The sequence below is a fragment of the Xyrauchen texanus genome, chromosome 3 (genome assembly GCF_025860055.1).
Source record: "Xyrauchen texanus isolate HMW12.3.18 chromosome 3, RBS_HiC_50CHRs, whole genome shotgun sequence".
Taxonomy (NCBI): domain Eukaryota; kingdom Metazoa; phylum Chordata; class Actinopteri; order Cypriniformes; family Catostomidae; genus Xyrauchen; species Xyrauchen texanus.
Genome location: NC_068278.1, coordinates 26,309,662 through 26,329,223, shown reverse-complemented (window position 1 = coordinate 26,329,223; position 19,562 = coordinate 26,309,662). Strand labels below are relative to the sequence as shown.

The 19,562-nt window shown below is 41.6% G+C and overlaps 1 protein-coding gene and 1 pseudogene across 1 annotated transcript in view; both read left to right on the top strand.

The window, feature by feature from the left end:
* LOC127633261 (rho-related BTB domain-containing protein 1-like) overlaps positions 1-16,108 on the top strand; it is a 48,822-nt pseudogene extending 32,714 nt beyond the window's left edge.
* LOC127633288 (zinc finger protein 99-like) overlaps positions 1-19,562 on the top strand; it is a 301,889-nt gene that overhangs the window by 93,811 nt on the left and 188,516 nt on the right. The gene's annotated exons all lie outside the window — the stretch shown is intronic.

The following is a 19,562-nucleotide window of genomic DNA, read 5'->3' as shown; positions in this document are numbered from 1 at the left end:
CAAAGCACCATTGTTATCTTTAGGGTTTAACAGGAAGTTGCCAATTGTGTCCCATCTGCATCTTTTAAGTATGCCCTTTAGCCATAATGAGAGGCCATATTCACACAGACATTCTGTTAATTGGCTTTGAGATAGGCAGGTGAAGGGCACCCCTAAGGCTTCTGAATTACTGCTGAGTGTCATCTTGCTACCCCCCCAGTGTACTGTCTATGACATATGGAATATATGTTGGCTTAAGGTCACTGGCTCCTACCCTACAAACTCCAGTTTATATATGACGGAAACAGGTTAGACTGTGTGACAACAGTTAAGGCCAAAACATAAAAGAGTACACTGGGGCGGACTGGGACTAAAAAGTGGCCCTGGATTTCTGGCCCAGAGCGGCCCACCAAACACAATCCGCAGCACACCACAACACACCGGCTCGTTGATTTAATTTTCCGGCTCAATTTCACATTTGTGTTTGCAAAAAAAAAAAGAAGACATTTCTATTGACTGCTAGTCATGACAACGGACCCCACAATGCAACATTTTCATAACTTCAAAACATATAAAACCACTGTAAATGTGATGAGTGGATTTTTTGGTGAAAACACTCAAAATAAGCACTTTATAGCTCTGACAAATAACAAGTCATATAGATGTTAGGTTAAAATGTACATGAAATTACAAGGGAAACGTCTAGGTTACGGATGTAACCTCTGTTCCCTGATGGAGGGAACGAGACGTTGTGTCGAAGAAGTGACACTAGTGGTCTCTCTTGAGAACCTTTTGCATATCTGATCTATGAGAAAAGGCTAATGAGAAATTGTCAGACTGGGGCCATCTTAACGCTATCATACGCATCGGGGCAGGCGATCTTTCCCAGTTTTCCTATTCTTTCAGGGGGGAAAGACCCAGCGGAGACCACACCTGCCCAGACTGGGGGAGGTAAAGAGTGGTGAAATACATCACATGGGCTTTTAGGTCATGTGGAGAATGGAGCGGTGGTAGATCCTACCTCATTGGGAGGGAGGAGTTGCTACAAACACGTCTGCTGGCTCCAAAGGAGGAGATGATGGCCGCCTTGGCGATTTATGTACGCTACCTTGGTGGTGCTGTCTGATCGGATCAAGATGTGTTTGCCCTGAATTAGCGGCTGCGTGTCCGTTGCACACCAATGGGCTGGCAAAATGAATTGCATAACCGAGTCGAATGGTCTTGGCCAGCCAGCGTGATGGATTGGGAAGTGAGAGCCATGCGTTCAAGCTCCGAGCTAGGGGCGCTAAGGGGACAATTATTTTTGATGTACCCGGCGGGGCTTCGCAACGGGGCAGAGTAGGTAATGTGGCGTCGGGAGGAAAAACGCGTCCCAAGGCTCTGGTGCTGAGAGAAGACTCGAAGCACTTACCTTGCTCCACACACCCTGAGGAGGAAGTCCTGCGGAGGTGCCCTCTAGACTCGTCAGAACCGGCCGGCTGGGGGACAACAGTCGTGGGGCTGGAGGCGATAGGTCTGCGTCCATTGTGCCGGGACTGTTGAGGTGTGGCGGCAGAGTGCCGTGAGCGGCATTAGCAGGCCAGGTGACCCAGAGACAAAGGGAATTGGTCTTTTATTGAGAATGTGGGTACTGCGGCAAAGTAAATAAACTTATCTGAAAATTCTCCTCCCGGCCCTCCACCGGGGGACGGAGTGGTCTGCTTACCAGCTCCGGAGCAAACATCTTGGTCCCTGGGTCGTCCATCTCAGGAACGCTTGAAGCCCTTCCGGGTCTTCGAAGGGGTTCGTGAGACGGGGGGCGTGCACCTCCTGCGGGGTGCTAGACGCTGGGGCTGAGAGCTGGGCCCGGGTTGAGGTGAGGCTGTGTGTTTCTTAGGTGCCGCAGGAGGACGCCCTCGGTGGGCAGACGGGGCACGGCCCGCGCTGGAGGTGCGGCGGGGCATGTTGTGAGACATGGCCTCCGTCTGCTTTTTCTGAGAATGACTTGACCCATGACTTATTTTCAACATTTTGATCAGACAAGTGCATTATTTAGCAAGCCACACTTCAGCTCCCTGTGGTATGAATAAATTATGCAAATGACTGTCTGCTCATAGCTTTACTGTTTGCAGATTTTATATACACTGCTGTTATTGTATTTGTTGTAACTTGCAGTTATTTATCATTTTGTGATTATTCAGAGCTCATCTTATACTTCATATGTTGTTTTTATTGAGGTCTACGCAAGGTATGGAGTTTATGCGCACATGTGGAAATAAGTTGCGATGTGTAAGTAATTTAAAAATAAAAGGCATTTCATTTCTTTACAATAAAAGACATTATATTATTTAATTTTACAGAGTCTTTTGTATATTCACACTGTAATGGGGTCCGCAGTGGCATGTTGAGCCCAGGGTGGCCGCCAATATAGCCTGTAGGACGGGCCAGTACTTGCGCAGCAATGGGCTGGCACAAATTACCCAGCGGAAATCAGGGAAAATGCCCGGTGCTCTTGATGGCCAGTCCGCCCCTTAAAGTACATACTGAAGTACATGTGTACTTTCGTAAATTTGTTTCTGGCCTTATACTGTTTGATGTATTTCAAGTCTTGTTCCAGTTTCCTTTTCAACTCACGACCCCCCGCCTCAAGCACCTATTGCCCAGGATTGTCAATGTAGAGGACAAACCCCTTCACATGATAAAGATACACAACTGTACGCGTATGTGCGCTAAGCTTTTACTCTTCAGGGTAACATCAGGGCTAATTAAATCCATGGCATCCTGTCCTAATTCACAGAGAAACAACTGCTTAGTCTTGAGTAAGGCAACAGCATGAGAAGAGGGTTGCCATGGATTGATTCGTAGGCACTTTCCTCTTTGTGTCCCTGCTGAAGCTCTCCCCTAATTTCTTGGCCATTCCTTGGAGCTGAAAGCTTGCTTTTGTTTGCTCTCCACCCTCTAGTCAAAACAGAGTCCAAACAAAAGCTGTCCTCCCTTTTAGCATTGGTTTATGTGATTTTGGATTTGAATGGTGTTTGGACAGAGGCAGATGATGTTATGTGACCTCCAGGGATCGCACGAATGTCACATGATGCCCTGCAGAACTCACCGATTTGATCCAGATTCCTTGACTGACTCTCTGTTCGAAGAGTCCAGGTTATTCTGTCTGAAATGGAGATATTTCAGAATTTAGTCTTTTTGAAGTTGATTTTATTGTTGCTTTGGTCTTTCCAAAACTTGTCCAAACTGCCATGTTCTTTTAGGGTGAGTCACTGCCTCTTGTAGGTCTGCATGCATATTCTAGGGATAAAATTTGCTACATTAATGTAAGGAAATATATTATTCTGTACTTACGGTCTGAAATGTGGAGTTCAAGGCACTACTGGTTATCAGGTCCTATGCCAATCTATTCATCAGCCTGATGAAGTGCATTTAGCTAAAAACGTCATGTTTGCTTTTTCTGCATGAGCTCATTACATTTATTTGGAAGCAACAGTGTGCTGACTTTGTTGTGAGTTTTTATGGATGTATATTTTTGGGTTGCGCACCTGGATTCAAAACTTTGTTTGGATATCAGTCTAAGGGTATGCAACAGGTTCACATTGGCTCTCATAATTCTCCAAATTTGTTTTGTTAAGCATATTCTATGTTCAGTGTGATATGATGACAGTCCTGTAGGCTGGCTTGTTGGCTCTGGTTTAAGCAGAGGCCAGAATTCCCATAGTGACAAGCCTACAGAGTTATTTTTCCGCAACTTTAAGCTGAGACTGACAATGGTTTCACACAGTGCTTTAATCTCCTAAAGGATGAAAGACCCCTTGTGGAGGCTGCTACCCTCGCCCTTCTATCGCCCTCCCTGACCCCTTCCTCTGTGAGCCACATACATCCCCTTCTGACCACTTTCCTGGCTACTTCGGGTCTTGTCATGTCAACATGAAGGCCTCCTCTAATGGTCAGCGGCCAGGACCATGCAGGTCTCAATAGGGAAGAGTTACTGAGCAGATTGTTTCATCCCTGGATCAATCTGTCTCTCGAGTTTCCATGTCCCGGAGATGAGCTATGAATAAACAACCCTCAGCACGGTTTATGAAATCTGTTCACTTAAGTTTTTTTTGATGTGGGCTTTTGTTAATAACTCTGAACTGAGATACTTTGGGTATTTTGTGCTAACCAACTAACTTCTTTTGTTTTCTTTCTGTGTTATTTCATTGTCTTTATTTAGGTGTCCATCCCAAACACTAGTTGTGCTTGTATGAGAGCAGTCCTGGAGTTTCTCTACTGTGGCTTTTTGACACCATGCCCTGAACTGGAGCCAATGGACCTTATAATACTGGCCAACCGCCTCTGTCTTCCCCGCCTTGTAGCTCTAACAGGTATGCTTGGTAATGGCCATTTGTTTACCTGGAGGCAGACATTGTACTGTAAAATACCACTGTATTATTCAGTGGTTAATGGGGCTGGGGAGAAAAAAAGGTTTTCAGTATAGTACTTAGAATGTGGATTTGCTAAGCCCTGATATTGTCATTTACATTTACATTTATGCATTTGGCAGACGCTTTTATCCAAAGCGGCTTACAGTGCACTTATTACAGGGACAATCCCCCCAGAGCAACCTGGAGTTAAGTGCCTTGCTCAAGGACATAATAGTGGTGGCTATGGGGATCGAACCAGCAACCTTCTGATTAACATTTATGTGCTTTAGCCCACTATGCCACCACCACTCCATTTGGATCTATAAAATTAACACATGTCATATGCAAAATGTTGGATAATTCACCCAGAAATATTGTGTCATTATTCCCTCACCCCTGTTGCGTATTATTTTTCTTCCTTCTGTGGAACGTAAAAGGAGCTACCATTCATTTCCATTTAATCTTTTTTTCCATGCAATGAAAGTGAATGGTGATGAGACTAACATTCAGCTTTTTCTCACTTGGCATATAAATAGGTTTAGGTGAGAAGCAACCCGAAATGTAAGTCATTTTTCAGAGAAAATCTTGACATACATTCCACCGTCAAAAAACTATAAGAGAAGCTTGTTCGTGTTCCATCAGAATTTGCTGTGTGTAGTGCTAAAAGAACAAATTTGTTGTGTGAACACACATGCCACTGTGACCAAACCTCTCTGATGCACTCAGAAAAACACAACAGACATCAAGATTTTAACAGAAAAATTGCTTTAATTTTGTGTACTTGAATCGTTTGCCTTCAGAAGTCATGGAATAAGACTTGAAAGACTTGGATATAGCAATTCAACTTGTCAAAGATACCAAACATAAGACCAGGCCATAACCATCAAAAAATACATATATTTTATGCCTTGTTTTCAGGCCAGTGTCTCAGTATTTCATTAATCTATAATTTGGTTGGTGGACCGCAAAGTTAATTTCCTACTGGTGATAAATATATTATGCATTATATTACATAATACATATTGCGTTTTGATATCCTTGCAAATACCCGTTGTTTTTGCATATAATACAACATTTAAATCTGTCACATGCTGAACAGCAGCATATTTGTGAAAGATACTCCAGTGAGGTGAGATGTGAGATTTCTTTGTCACTGTTGACAATTTTGTTGTCATGGAAAATTTTGTTAACCGTTAAGCCTCTGGCTGACATATTAACACTTGTTTTGTGATGTTTTGCCATGGTCTAAAGAGCAACATGCCGTTGAGGATCTTTTGCAGCTGTCTGTTAAAGGAGTGGACATTGATGAACAGGTGCTGGCCTATGTGGAGATGGCTCAGGTAATATTAATATACATGAAGTAAACAAAGACACGAATAGTATGCAAAACACACTAATGTTAAGTAATGAAGTGGCTATATAACAAATGAAGCACATTACAGAATTATCATTCATTCATAGGCTACGTTTATTCTAGTTCAAAGGAGGTACAGACTTTGCTTTTTAAATTAGCCTCATTGAGAAATAAAATCACACTTTGATTTTGTCTTCCAACTCTGCTGTAGTTCCACAATGCCAAACAGCTCTCTGCCTGGTGTCTACATCACATCTGCACTAACTACAATAACGTTTGTCGCAAATTCCCCAAAGACATGAAGACCATGTCTCCTGGTAAGGACTCATCTATTGCCTGGAGCACCCTTTGAAGAAGTGTTCTTAATAGTTTACCCCAAAGTGATAATTCTATCAGCATTTACCAACCCTCATATCATTCTGAATTGGTATGACTGGAATGAAAAGGACCAAAAAGCACTAGAAGTACTATACTTTTAAGTTTGAAAACGCATCTTTTTCTTTACATTTTGGCTTTCTGCCCACACTGAGACAGCGTTTTTGACAGCTTTTCGAAAATGTTGTCCCAAATGGATGAGTTTGAAATGCTGTTTTTGCGTTGAAGTGTGGACAGGGAAAATGGAAATATCTGAAAACTATGGTGTATTTGTTGATCCATTCAACCTACTTGACTGTCAGAACTTTCTACTTTCCTCTGTTAGGAGTTAGAATTGTTAGGCAGTGCGCAGAAACTGATAAACAAACAAAGCAAGTGGTGTGTGTTTCCATGTTTACGCTCTATGGCTGAAACGGACACACACCAGTTTTGTGTGTTTGGGGGAAGAGCATGCTGCTCTTGCATTGGGGCAGGGCAGGTGCGAGCATTGCGATCTGTTTACAGTCTGTTTGTCTGCCCTACGTTCTCTGTTTCACTAATCACGTTTATGTCACGTTTCCTTGTTGTCCGCTCCGTGTTTTACGTTTCACCCGTCACCGCTCCCATTCCATGTCACGTTTTCCCTGTTGTCCGCCCGTAGTCTCACTGTCCGAGCGTGAAACTGCAATTCCAACAATTCCTGGCCTCTCTCACTGCCTGCACTCTTCATTGTTCTCACCTGTGTCTCATTTAGTCTTCATTGTGTTTGTGTATTTAACCATGTCTGTTTCTCCTTTCCCCTGTCGGTGTTTGTTGTAAGTAGATGCCCGTTTCCTATGCTCCCATCATTGTTTTCGCTGTAGTTATCCCCGTGTATGCCTTCCGTGTTATGTTAACCCTTTGTTTGCCTTTCGTGTTTTGTTTACCTTTTCCCATCATGGATGTTTCTTTTGTTGGTGTTCTTCTGTGTTGCCTTTTATTTTTAATAAAACTTGCTGCGTTTAGATCCTCGTCCCGAGTCTACCTTCACCGTCATTCGTGACAGAAAGACCGACCCGCAAAAAAAAATGGATCTAGCAGCGGTTTTCACCACACTGGCCCATGCAAATTTTCCCGTTCGCGAGTACTCACGGCTCTTCTCCGGGGTCGCCATCCACACCGGGTTCGACGACGCTTCCCTGAAGCTCATCTACCGGGCGGGTTATCATCAGCCCAGTGGCGGAAGCGCCGGATTCGAGAGCACACGTGGAGGGAGTACGTGAGTCTCACCCTCAGAAAACTCGCACCCGAGGAACCACTCCTCGTGTTTCCGGCTGTCGAGCCTGAGCCCCTGCCTTCCCGGATCGATGAGCCAGCGCAGCCAACTTCTTCCGCCCGGAGAAGGAGGAGAAGGAAAGCCTCCGCTCTCCAGCTCACGCCTGCCACAGTCAGCGAGCCAGCGCCCACGCCTGCCACGGTCAGCGAGCCAACGCCTACGCACGTCACTGTGAGCGAGCCTGTCGCCCCTGAAGTCAGTGAGCCAGTGCCTGTAGCCTCGACCGTCCCTGAGCCAGCGCCTGTAGCCTCGACCGTCCCTGAGCCAGCGCCTGTAGCCTCGACCGTCCCTGAGCCAGCGCCTGTAGCCTCGACCGTCCCAGGGCCAACGCCAGTAGCCTCGACCGTCCCAGGGCCAGCGCCAGCAGCCATGACCGTCCAAGAGCCAGCGCCAGCGGCCATGACCGTCCAAGGGGCAGCGCCAGCGGCCATGACAGTCCCAGGGCCAACGCCAGTGGCTAGGACCGTCCAACAGCCAGCGCCCCTCGAACCTTCTAGGGCTCTGCTTCCCGAGCCTTCCAGGGCTCCTCCTCTCGAGCTTTCCAGAGCTCTGCCTCTCGAGCTTTTCCCTTTGAGGGGGGATTATGTAACGTTCCTGTTTGTCTGCCCTACGTTCTCTGTTTCACTAATCACGTTTATGTCACGTTTCCTTGTTGTCCGCTCCGTGTTTTATGTTTCACCCGTCACCGCTCCCATTCCATGTGACATTTTCCCTGTTGTCCGCCCGTAGTCTCACTGTCCAAGCGTGAAACTGCAATTCCCACAATTCCTGGCCTCTCTCACTGCCTGCACTCTTCATTGTTCTCACCTGTGTCTCGTTTAGTCTTCATTGTGTTTGTGTATTTAACCGTGTCTGTTTCTCCTTTCCCCTGTCGGTGTTTGTTGTAAGTAGATGCCCGTTTCCTATGCTCCCATCATTGTTTTCGCTGTAGTTATCCCCGTGTATGCCTTCCGTGTTATGTTAACCCTTTGTTTGCCTTTCGTGTTTTGTTTACCTTTTCCCATCGTGGATGTTTCTTTTGTTGGTGTTCTTTTGTGTTGCCTTTTATTTTTAATAAAACTTGCTGCGTTTAGATCCTCGTCCCGAGTCTACCTTCACCATCATTCGTGACACATGTACTGTCCTAAGAACAGTAGAAAAAGGATACAGAATTCAATTCATTTGCTGTCCTCCGTGTTTCAACGGCGTGGTTTCCACTACCCTGAAACCAGAGCAAGCATGTCTACTGTGAAAAGAACTGCAAAAAATGTCCAGACAGAAAATACCGACGGGGGAGTGGAAACTCCACCTCGAGGTAGTGGAACAAATCTGGGTGAGATTTTACAGGGCAGAACTGGACCTCTTCGCCTCTCAACAGACAGCGCAATGTCCCCTGAACATTCTTCCAGAGAAAGAGTCAGGTTATTACAGCAGAAACTTTCTGGTTCCCAAGATGGGTAGGGGGTTGCATCCGTTCTTAGATCTTCGAGGCTTGAATCGCTCAGTCAGGGCGTTCAAGTTCAAGATGCTAACTATGAAGACGGTTGTGTCCCAAATCCAACATCAGTATTGGTTGGTCATGATCGATTTCATGGACGCATACTTTCATATAGAAATTCTGCCACAACACAGGAAGTTCCTGAGGTTCGCTTTCGGGGGCGAAGCCTTCCAATATCGGGTTCTTCCATTCCCTATCACCCCGCACATTCACAAAATGCATGGATGCAGCACTGGCTCATTTGTGACTCCGGGGCATCCGCATTATGAATTACATAGACAACTGGCTGATACTAGCACAGTCTCAAGAACTGGCAGTTCAGCACAGGGATATCGTCTTAGCTCATCTGGTTTCTCTGGGTCTGAGACTAAATGTCAAATAGAGCGTTCTCTCCCCCACTCAGGGAATTACCTATCTGGGCGTTGTATGGAATTTGATCACGACGCGGGCACAATTGTCTCCCGCTCAACTCGTGTCCATTCAGAACACCCTGAGCAAAGTCAGTCTAGGCCAAGGTTGCACTGTGCGTCAGTATCAATGAATACTAGGTCTCATGGCATCTGCATCCTCGGTGATCCCTTTGGGCCTTCGACACATGAGATAGTTTCAGTTGTGGCTCAAAGCCAGGGGATTTCATCCAAGGGCCAGTCCCCTAAGGCTAATAAGGGTTACGCGCCGCAAGCTTCATAACCTTTCTATGTGGTTCAGACCCCGGTTCCTTACTTTGGGTCCCACTCTAAGTGCGTCTTGCCATCGCAAGTTGCTAATGACAGACGCCTCCCTGATGGCCTGGGGAGCGGTCTTAATTGGTCATCCAGCTCAAGGGGAATGGGAGGGTCATCAGCTCGATTGGTACATCAACTGCCTCCAGTCTGGCCCTGAAAATGGCCCTGCCATGTCCTGGTGTGGGTGGACAACACAGCAGCAGTCTCTTACATAAATCATCAAGGAGGTCTACGTTCACACCAGCTGAACACTCTAGAACGTCAGATTCTCCTTTGGGCCCAGGGCAAGCTCCTGTCAGTCAGGGCAGTTTATATCCCTGGATGCCTGAATGTGGGAGCAGATTTGCTGTCCAGACAGAAAATACCAATGGGGGAGTGGAAACTCCACCCCGAGGTAGTGGAACAAATCTGGGTGAGATTTTACAGGGCAGAACTGGACCTCTTCGCCTCTCAACAGACAGCGCAATGTCCCCTCTACTTCTCTCTAAGTCACCCAGCCCCCCTGGGTCTGGACGCGATGGCGCATGCATGGCCCAGAATGGGCCTGTATGCATTTCCCCCAGTTTCTTTGCTCCTCCTGGGAGTCTTGGCCAGAGTTCGCCAGCAAGGGTCTTGTCTTTTACTGATAGCACCGTGCTGGCCGAACAGGGTATGGTTCTCAGAGATAATGTCTCTCCTCGACGGCTGGCCTTGTGCGATTCCAGACAGGAGGGACCTTCTCTCTCAAACGCAGGGGACAATATTTCATCCCCAACCTTTCAAGTTTGGCCCCTGAAGAGTACCAACTGAGGGCTTTCACCTGACGTTATTGAGACCATTCTAAGATAGGGCTCCCTATCAATTAAGTTAAAAAAATAAATGGGGTGTCTTTGAAAGATGGTCCAGTGCACATAATGCAGTTAACTGCCAGATTGCTTCAGTTCTGAACTTTCTGCAGGAAAAATTGTCAGCAGGCACATGCCCCGCCACTCTCAGGGTTTATGTGGCCGCTCTATCGGCTTGCCACACCTTGATTGACGGGGTGTCGTTGGGGAGACATCCTCTGCTTGCTCGCTTCGTTCGTGGAGCCATGCGACTGAGACCTCCTGCTAGGACCAGGATCCCTTCATAGGACTAAGCAATAGTCCTTGAGGGTCTGGTTAAGACCCCCTGCAAACCTCTAGAGTCAGCGTCTGATAAACTTCTGACTCTCAATATGTTTTTTCTTATGACAATTACTTCTCTAAAAATACCTCTCGCGCTCTTGTGAGCACAACTACACAACCATAAGTGGTCCGAACATCCACAGTGCGGCGGTGTGGGTATTCTCGTTCCCAAAGCACTAAATCAGCACAGCATCAAAGTGTAGCTTTTTGACAGGGAACGTCTTGGGGTACTTAACTGTAACCCCTGTTCCCTGATAAAAGCAGAACGAGATGCTGTGCTTCATTACTGCACTGGGATGCCCCAGGACTGCTCTTCAGACAAAATTCCTGACGATGCACCTGTGGCGCATCTATTTATAGCCCTGCTACAGGTGCATCCAATGATGTCACCAGCAGAGGCTATAAATTCTGGTCAATTTCATTGATGTGTTGCACACATATTCACAGCTGGTCACACCTAAAGTTGTTCCCAAAGCGCTAAATCAGCGCAGCATCTCGTTCCGCTTTTATCAGGGAACAGGGGTTACAGTTAAGTAACCAGAGACGTTCTTCACACAAAGCTATCAAATATCTTCAGAGGTCATATGGACCACTTTTATGATACTTTTATAGTGCTTTTGCATCCTTTTTTAAGCTTGAACACTTTGGTCCCCATTCATTGTAACTTCATGGAAAAGAGCAACAAATACATTCTTCAATATTTCTCCTTTTGTGCTGTATGGAAGAAATAAAGTCATAAAGGTTTTGAATTTCATAAGAGCGAGTAAAAAAATATATCAGAATTTTCATTTTTGGTGAACTTTTCTTTTAGTATTGTGCATTTATTGTGCTTTATTGCCATCTTAAGTTTCCCTCATTTTCACATTTGTCCTTCCAGAGAACCAGAAACATTTTGAGAAGAAGCGCTGGCCACCTGTCTGGTTCCTCAAGGAGGAAGACCGCTACCTGCGCTCTCAAAAGAGCGAGAGCGTGAGGAAGAGATCTTACGCAAGCAGCACACCAAACGGAGCTGGTGCTTCTGGAGACATCCATCCTCCTCAGCACCCCATATTTCTTGAGGGTTTACTTCCATCCATCCATTGATCCATCCCCCCCCCCCCAATAACCCTCACAACCCTCACCCATCTCTATCCAGAGGCATGTAGGCTGAGCCTGGGGGAGCCCTGTATCTGTATCCAGTTTGTCCGTCCTGGCTGATGGATGTTAATCTGGGACCTTTGAACATTTGCCTTCCCTCCCCAACCTGGGTCTAAGTGGGTGGCCCTACACATAAGTGTCCCCGATTGGAGAAAGAATTGAATCTTTCTCAATCTAAATGTTGCATGTCTCACTATGTGAATGCAACTGGTGTGAGATCTTACCACAGCATCATGAAGGGAATGCCATCAGTGAAGTGGATTGCTTTCACGTCTTATGACTGTTATTGTTATACATACACACACTCACAATGGCACCTTGTCTAAGCGCTGGCGCCCAGGCAGATGGATGCCGCATGGTGCTGCTGTGTTGAGCTTTTTCTGTGAGACCTATTTGTGGAAAAACCGTCATTTTCAATGCATACTATCTGAAATGCAGCTCAAGCTTTGAATACAACTAGCAACTAAAATGGCGGCAGGGATATATAAATTATTCTGTTAAAATAAGGGGTGGTAATTGCCCCTCTTTCAAACCTATGTCTTGCCTACAGTCTCACTAAAAGATATCTCTAGTTTGGATCTTCCATTGCCCCATATTGGCTCTGCATACCAATTGTGTTGCCTACTGAAGAACTGTTTTCAATTTAAATAGTTTTTCATGTAATTAACACTTCTTAAAGCAGTTGACCAGGGGTAGTAACAGAGGGGTTGCATAGTTTGCGTCTGTCACTCATAAAAGCTCTAAAAAAAAATTAAAAAAAAGCACCAAAGACAGACATGTCATTTAGACACAAACGCCTTACCAAAATCTACTGAAACGAGACAAAACTTGACAGCAAGTGATAAATTAGGGCTATTTTTACCACTGCCATGAGAGTATTAATCACAGCTGTTGTGTAATTTTCTGGTTTAGTGAGTTGATTGTTTTCTGTGATGTATGACCACTAACGAGCTTCTCTACTTGCTTGCCTTCCACCTCCACCACTGGGGGGCGTCCATGCCTTCTGAGGTAACCCTTCTTTACAACATATTAGTTACTAATAAGTTTCACAATCGTAGTTCAGATACATACATCTGTGCAGCTCAGAATCCTTGCGAAATACACACATTGTAGCACTACTTTTTAAAATCTTGCCTATAGTGAAACATGTCTGATAAACCATAAAGTGGATTGTGATGTTTCTTATTCCATGCTAAAAACAAATCTGCTCCCCGCTGGTATTCCTCTGATCCTCTACCTCTGCTGTTCACTAAACAGAGGGAGAGGTAGAAACTATTAACCCTGTAGTGTTTGATATGTTGCAATGTGATGCTTCACGGTTAGAATCTCAATTTGCACTTTACACATGCAGGTCAAATTAATTGGTGCTCAGGATTAGCCTGCTAAACATCAAAGTGTTCAACCACTCTCTTATGTCTTTCTACAAGTTTACCTGTTTGACAATCTTAATAACAGAATAGCCTGACATAAGCAAAGTGCATATTTCTTTTTTTATTATTGAAAAGCTTTAATGATTTTAATTTTGAGCATTGTACTTTGTTAACACATGTTTTGTGGTTAAACTGACACTGTGGTTAAACTAATGCACCCGTGTTTCAACTTGGTTCATTCTTTTTTAGATGTGCATGCGCTGGAAAGCATTTGTCAGAATCCACATTGAATCTGAATGCCAGAGTCTGTCTGAACTGCCTTCCATCTAAGAACATGAGTGCCTATGACCATGTTACACTTTCCCCTTCTACATCCAAGTAAACTCATTCTTTAATTATTTCTCTGCAAAGCATGTTTGTTTTGCCTGTTTTGTGCCTTTGAACAAGAGTTTTATTAATTGCTACTTTGGAGGTGAAAGAGAAATCTGAGATATTTCAGTTTTTCATGGCACCTTTTCTATTTCTGGCACTCTGATTTCGCTTCCTCAAGGCTGCACCCTGCTTTTCTCACCAGACAAGCTGAAATCATCAACAGCTACAAAAATAGACATGTTCTCTTACAAGCCGATCTGCACACAAATAATGAATACATTTTTTAAAAGAAGAGGAAAATGGAGAGCTGATACTTTCCGTCTGTTGCTATCATTGTTTGTGTCGCAAAAAGAAATGTCCATTTAAAAATATCAAAACAATCCTTAAAACAAGATACATTTGCTTGAGAATTAAAATTGTGTAAGATACATTTTCTTATTATCATAAGTTGGATTTCTCTTTGTTTTAAAGGGATAGTTCACCCAAAAATGTAATCTCTCATCATTCAGTCAACCTCAACCCAGATGTGACTTTTTTTCTACAGAACACAAACAAAGATTAGAAGAATATCTCAGATTTGTAGGTCCATACAATGCAAGTGAATGGTGACCAGACCTATCAAGTAAAAAAAAAAAAGTCACATAAAAGCAGCATACAATTAATCCATACAACTCTTGTAGTTTAATATATGTCTTCTAAAGTGAAGCAATCACTTTGAGTGAGAAAAACCGATATAGTAAATCCTTTTTTACTATAAATCTCCACTTTCACGTTTTGAAAGTGAAATGGATGGAAAGCTTTGTTGCCGTGGTGATTTTGGGCTTGTTAGCACTTTTTTTTCCCTGTTTGCTTTTGCACTTTTTTTTAAAGATTTGATCCGCCTTTGATTTGCATGGCATTGACTGTTTTTACACTATGGCTTTTTAAAAGAGCTTACATTTTGTAGCATTGAACGTTTTTCTTCCATTAAAACGGTGCTTCTAATGGTCCTAGATATTTTGTGCTTGCGTGAAGAAAAAAAAACTAAAAAAAAAAAACTCATAACTTTCTATAAGACTTTGATGTCTGTTGTTGAAGGCCTCAAAGTCTTTAATCAAATATGCCTTCGTTAACTCTTGATTCACATGTGACTATTTATTTCAGTACCATTAAGGAGGTTTAGTTTCATATAAACAGTATTAGAGAGGACCAATTTCCCCTTAATGTGAGTTTTAAAATGAGACATTGGTTAAGGCACTCTACAGTGGCTCTGACAACATAAAAATATTCCTGCTAACAATATACCTGTTTGTTAGATATGCACTTTAGCTTAAATTTTTATACTAAGTTCTTTCAATTTAACAACAATCTTCTTGAGTGCAAGCTGTAAAGTATTTATCAATGCACTTTTACAGGTAAGATGCGCATGGTAATGATGTAAATGAATGCTAGCTTGGGGGTTAGCATGTAGTTATGAATAATGGTAGCTTTCATTATTATGGAATTTAATGCATTTCGTCTTTTTGAAAAAAAGATCAGAGTCCTCATATATATAGATATATGATCCATCCAGAATGCTCATATTTAGACTAAATTGTCAATAAGTCAATGGTGTAATGGGTGAAATGTTGCACAACATGCTTATTTTTTTTATTTTGTTTTTGGCAATATGACTGGTTTAGGTATTTAGTTTTTTTTTTTTTTTTTTTTCTCTCTAAGTACTAATACCAGAGAGCAGTTACTGTTAATTTGTCTTTTTTTTCTCAACTGAAAATGTTAACCACTTACTGCTTGTAAAATGTAATACTGACCTGATTTCTTGGGCAGAGACCACTTCAAACCCTCCTCATTTCATTCTGTTTTAACACAGAACCAACTTTCTATCTTTGTAATGTACTTTGAAATCCACCCTCTCCATTAAAGAAAAGGGTTGTATTGCATCTCTGATTAACGAATATGCCATTTACAATGGGGCACTTATTTCCCTTGACAGACAATGTCCCTCTTTACACTTGTGGTGAGGTGTTCTGCCTAAGTGGTCCTTGCCATTTTTCATTCTCTTGAGGGGTAAGGGCTGTGTTCCTCACTGCCTGTTTGGTTGACCCCTCCCTTGACCTATTTTCCGCTTTCAAATCTGTGAATATTTAAAGCTGGTTTGCACTTTTTGGTTTTCTTTTGTTAAATGTAACTGTTAAATTTAAAGTAATATTGTTCCTGTCCTGAACCAGAAAGTTTATGTTACTGTTCTGTAATTATTGTTCTTGTTCTGAACCAGAAAAGACACACACACCATACACACTATTAAGGGCTTATAAAATACAAATCAGAATGTTTTTGCTGCTGTTGCAAAAAAAAAAATACAAAAAAGTTTTATTGAATCCTTTGTAATATTTTTAAACATCTGTGATTTGTACAAAATGGAGCAAAAGAAAAGGGTTGGATAAAGGTTATCTGTTTCAGTATTTTAATGTTCGCTTTGCTTTTAATAAAACTTAACTGAACTATTCAAACTCATGCATTCATGTGTGTTCTCTGTTTGGTATTTAATGTATGTTTGGTTAACAACTGATTTGAAAACTATTGAAATGTATACATTTCATAGTGTCAATTGAGATTCTCATGTTATGAACATTTACTTGTAAAATATAAAACCTTTATTCTCAACCAGGCGGCCACTTCTCACGCACCTTACAGTCTAGCTGATCCTACAAAAGTTCAATAGGTTTAAGATCCATAACACTCTTTTCCAATTATTTGTTGTCCAATGTCTGTGTTTCTTTGCCCACTCTAACCTTTTCTTTTTGTTTTTGTTTCAAAAGTGGCTTTTTGCAATTCTTCCCATAAGGCCTGCACTCCTGAGTCTCCTCCTTACTGTTGTACTTGAAACTGGTGTTGAGCGGGTAGAATTCAATGAAGCTGTCAGCTGAGGACATGTGAGGCATCTATTTCTCAAACTAGAGACTCTGATGTACTTATCCTCTTGTTTAGTTGAACATCTGGCCTTACACATCTCTTTCTATCCTTGTCAGAGCCAGTTGTCCTTTGTCTTTGAAGACTGTAGTGTACACCTTTGTATGTATTCTTCAGTTTTGGGCAATTTCAAACAGTGATTGACTGACGATTTTCTAGAGAAATCTGTTTCTTTTTTGCCATTTTTGACCTAATATTGACATTAAGATGGTTAAGACAGTCTATTGCATACTGTGGCAAAAACAAACACAAAGACAATGTTAAGGTTCATTTAATAAACCAAACAGCTTTCAACTGTGTTTGATATAAATAAAAGTGATTTTTCTTTTAGTACCAAATTAGCAATTTAACATGATTACTCAAGGAGAAGGTGTTGGAGTGATGGCTGCTGGAAATGGGGCCTGTCTAGATTTGATCAAAAATGACTTTTTTCAAATAGTAATGGTACTGACTGTACTTTGTGATCAGTTGAATGCCACTTTGGTGAATTAAAGTACCAATTTCCTTCTGAAACAGCAAAATCTGTACATTATTCCAAACTTTTGGCAGCCAGTGTATATAATACATTTTGTTATTTTATGCATTGTATTGAGGAAAAAGACAGAAAAAAATGTCTTTCATGTTTGTAATAATTATCCTATTTGCCATTTTAATTATGTTTAAATGTAAAATTGTGTAAGTATTGCAAATCAAAATGAGTAAAAAATATATATATTTTACAAATAATTTCACCCAATAAAACTTTGTAAAAATATGCTTACATATTTTTAACAACACAATATACTTCCAACAACCAGTAGTGTAGCGATAAAAGCAAAGATGGGTAAACTACTTAGTTATTTATTATTTTAAGTATTTTAAGTTATAACATATTACATTTTACAAATAAACAAGCCATTTTTAGATCAAGTTAATAATGCATTACTCTAAGAACAAAGCATTTTGATCTGTAAGTCATGTTTCTTCTGTGGAAAGTCCACTACTATTATTAACTGTCCAGCAGAGGGAGGCATAAACTATTTTTACAGCAATGCTTGCCAACTCTGTTTCCAGTAAGTGTGTTTGTGCCTACCCATTAAAGCATTTTAACATGACTTTGTGATACTTCTTTAAACAATTTTAGTGCTTTCACAGCACACACGCACAAAAAGAAAAACATACCATGAATGAATCTCAAAGATTCCAGGCAAATAGAAACATATAAAAAAACCTTCCAACAATCCTGTGTAACCTCTGGAACATCTCAGTGTTACTATAAAATATAAATTAAATGTAGTGGTGTCCAATGTTAAATTTTATCTGATTACAAATTAATTAGTTACTGTAATCTAATAATGGCGACATCAAAAGATTTTGTGTAACACATTACATTTTAAGTCCTTGTAATCGTATTACTTTTGAAGTACATTACTTGGGCATATTTCATAAATAACATTATTTATGTAGAATATATTTAAAACATGAATTATGTTGCTGTGACAGCTGAAGGGACAGGGAGGAAATATAGATATTATTTTAATTCTCTGAGCAGAAAAATTACAAACTTTTTTGTAGAAAATGTTTTAGAAAGTAATTAAAGAAAAAATATGTTATGTGGTTTCTTTCCATTCAGTAAAGTAATCTGATAACAATTTCAGATAAGTAATTAGTCATTTGTAGTACATTTACAAATTCAAAGCGACTTACAAAAGACGAATACGTTATAAGCGAATCATCTTAAGGAGACAGTGGTACTAAAAGTGCTGCATTACAAAGTTTCACAAGCATCCGAATAGTATTATTCAAGACAGATTCTTTTTTATTGTTATTTTGTGACTGGTTAAGTGCTTATGGAAAATATGATTTTAGGCATTTTTTGAATACAGAAAGTGAGTCAGCTTCACGGATGGAGTTGGGAAGGCCAATTCACCCATGTGGTATGATGAAACTGAAAGTCCAGGAAAGTGAATAACTATTCTTGAGTTCCTCTTTTGACAAAAGTATTTACTGTATTTCATTGGTGGTTGCAGTATCATACACATCACAGGAAATATGTCACCTACCAAACACATGCACACGCACTTTCAGACAGAGCAACATATCCAGTGTTATTCAAAATAACATTTTGAAGGGGAAAAGCTACCATATGCTGTGATTGATGCAGCGGACCAGTGCGCACTGCAAAGAGTGGTTGTTGTGATCTGTCTGTGTAGATAAGTGGCTAACAGACCTGTGTGTGTGTGTGTGTGTGTGTGTGTGTGTGTGTGTGTGTGTGTGTGTGTGAGAGAGAGAGAGAGAGAGAGAGAGAGAGAGAGAGAGACTGATTACACTCCTAGTGCCTATGTCATCAAATCTTTGACTGATGTGCTAAGTGGTGCCATATTTTGTTTTTTAACTGGCAGAAACTCTATACTGTATGAGAACACGGGTTGAGCACAATGTGGCAACATTCGTATTGTTTTAATTGTGCCTCTGTGCTGTTTTGGCTATCCTAAAAGTCTTACTATATAGAAGAATGTGTGATGCAAAATTCTTTCTTAGCCATAAAAGTAAAACACTTTTTGTCTGTCTTTTTGGGTGTTTATTTTTTTCCATTGCTCACATATTAAAACCGTTTGTTGTGGTTTCACTTTACAATGACTTTATATAAAAGTAGAAGTTATTAGACAAAAACTATAATATGTAACATTATAGTGTTTTAAGTGTTGCATAAGTATAAAATCAACCTGATCTTGCCATTGCATTCCTTCTCTGTGAGATCATTGTCTTCTTGTCCCACTTTAATCAGAGGTCTGCATATTTTTCGTTAACATCAACGTGCCATCAAGAAATACATGTTCCCATAAAACCTCTAAAATGTCTAAAAAAAAGCCAATGTTACCAAGCAGGGTCGTAGAACGTGTATTTCATGTTATTGCAATCATCAAACATTCAAACAAAGTATGATAACTGGTACCACAGTATGGTCAATTACTTCGATTGAACTTTCCTTTAAGATCAACTGTTAATGTAAGA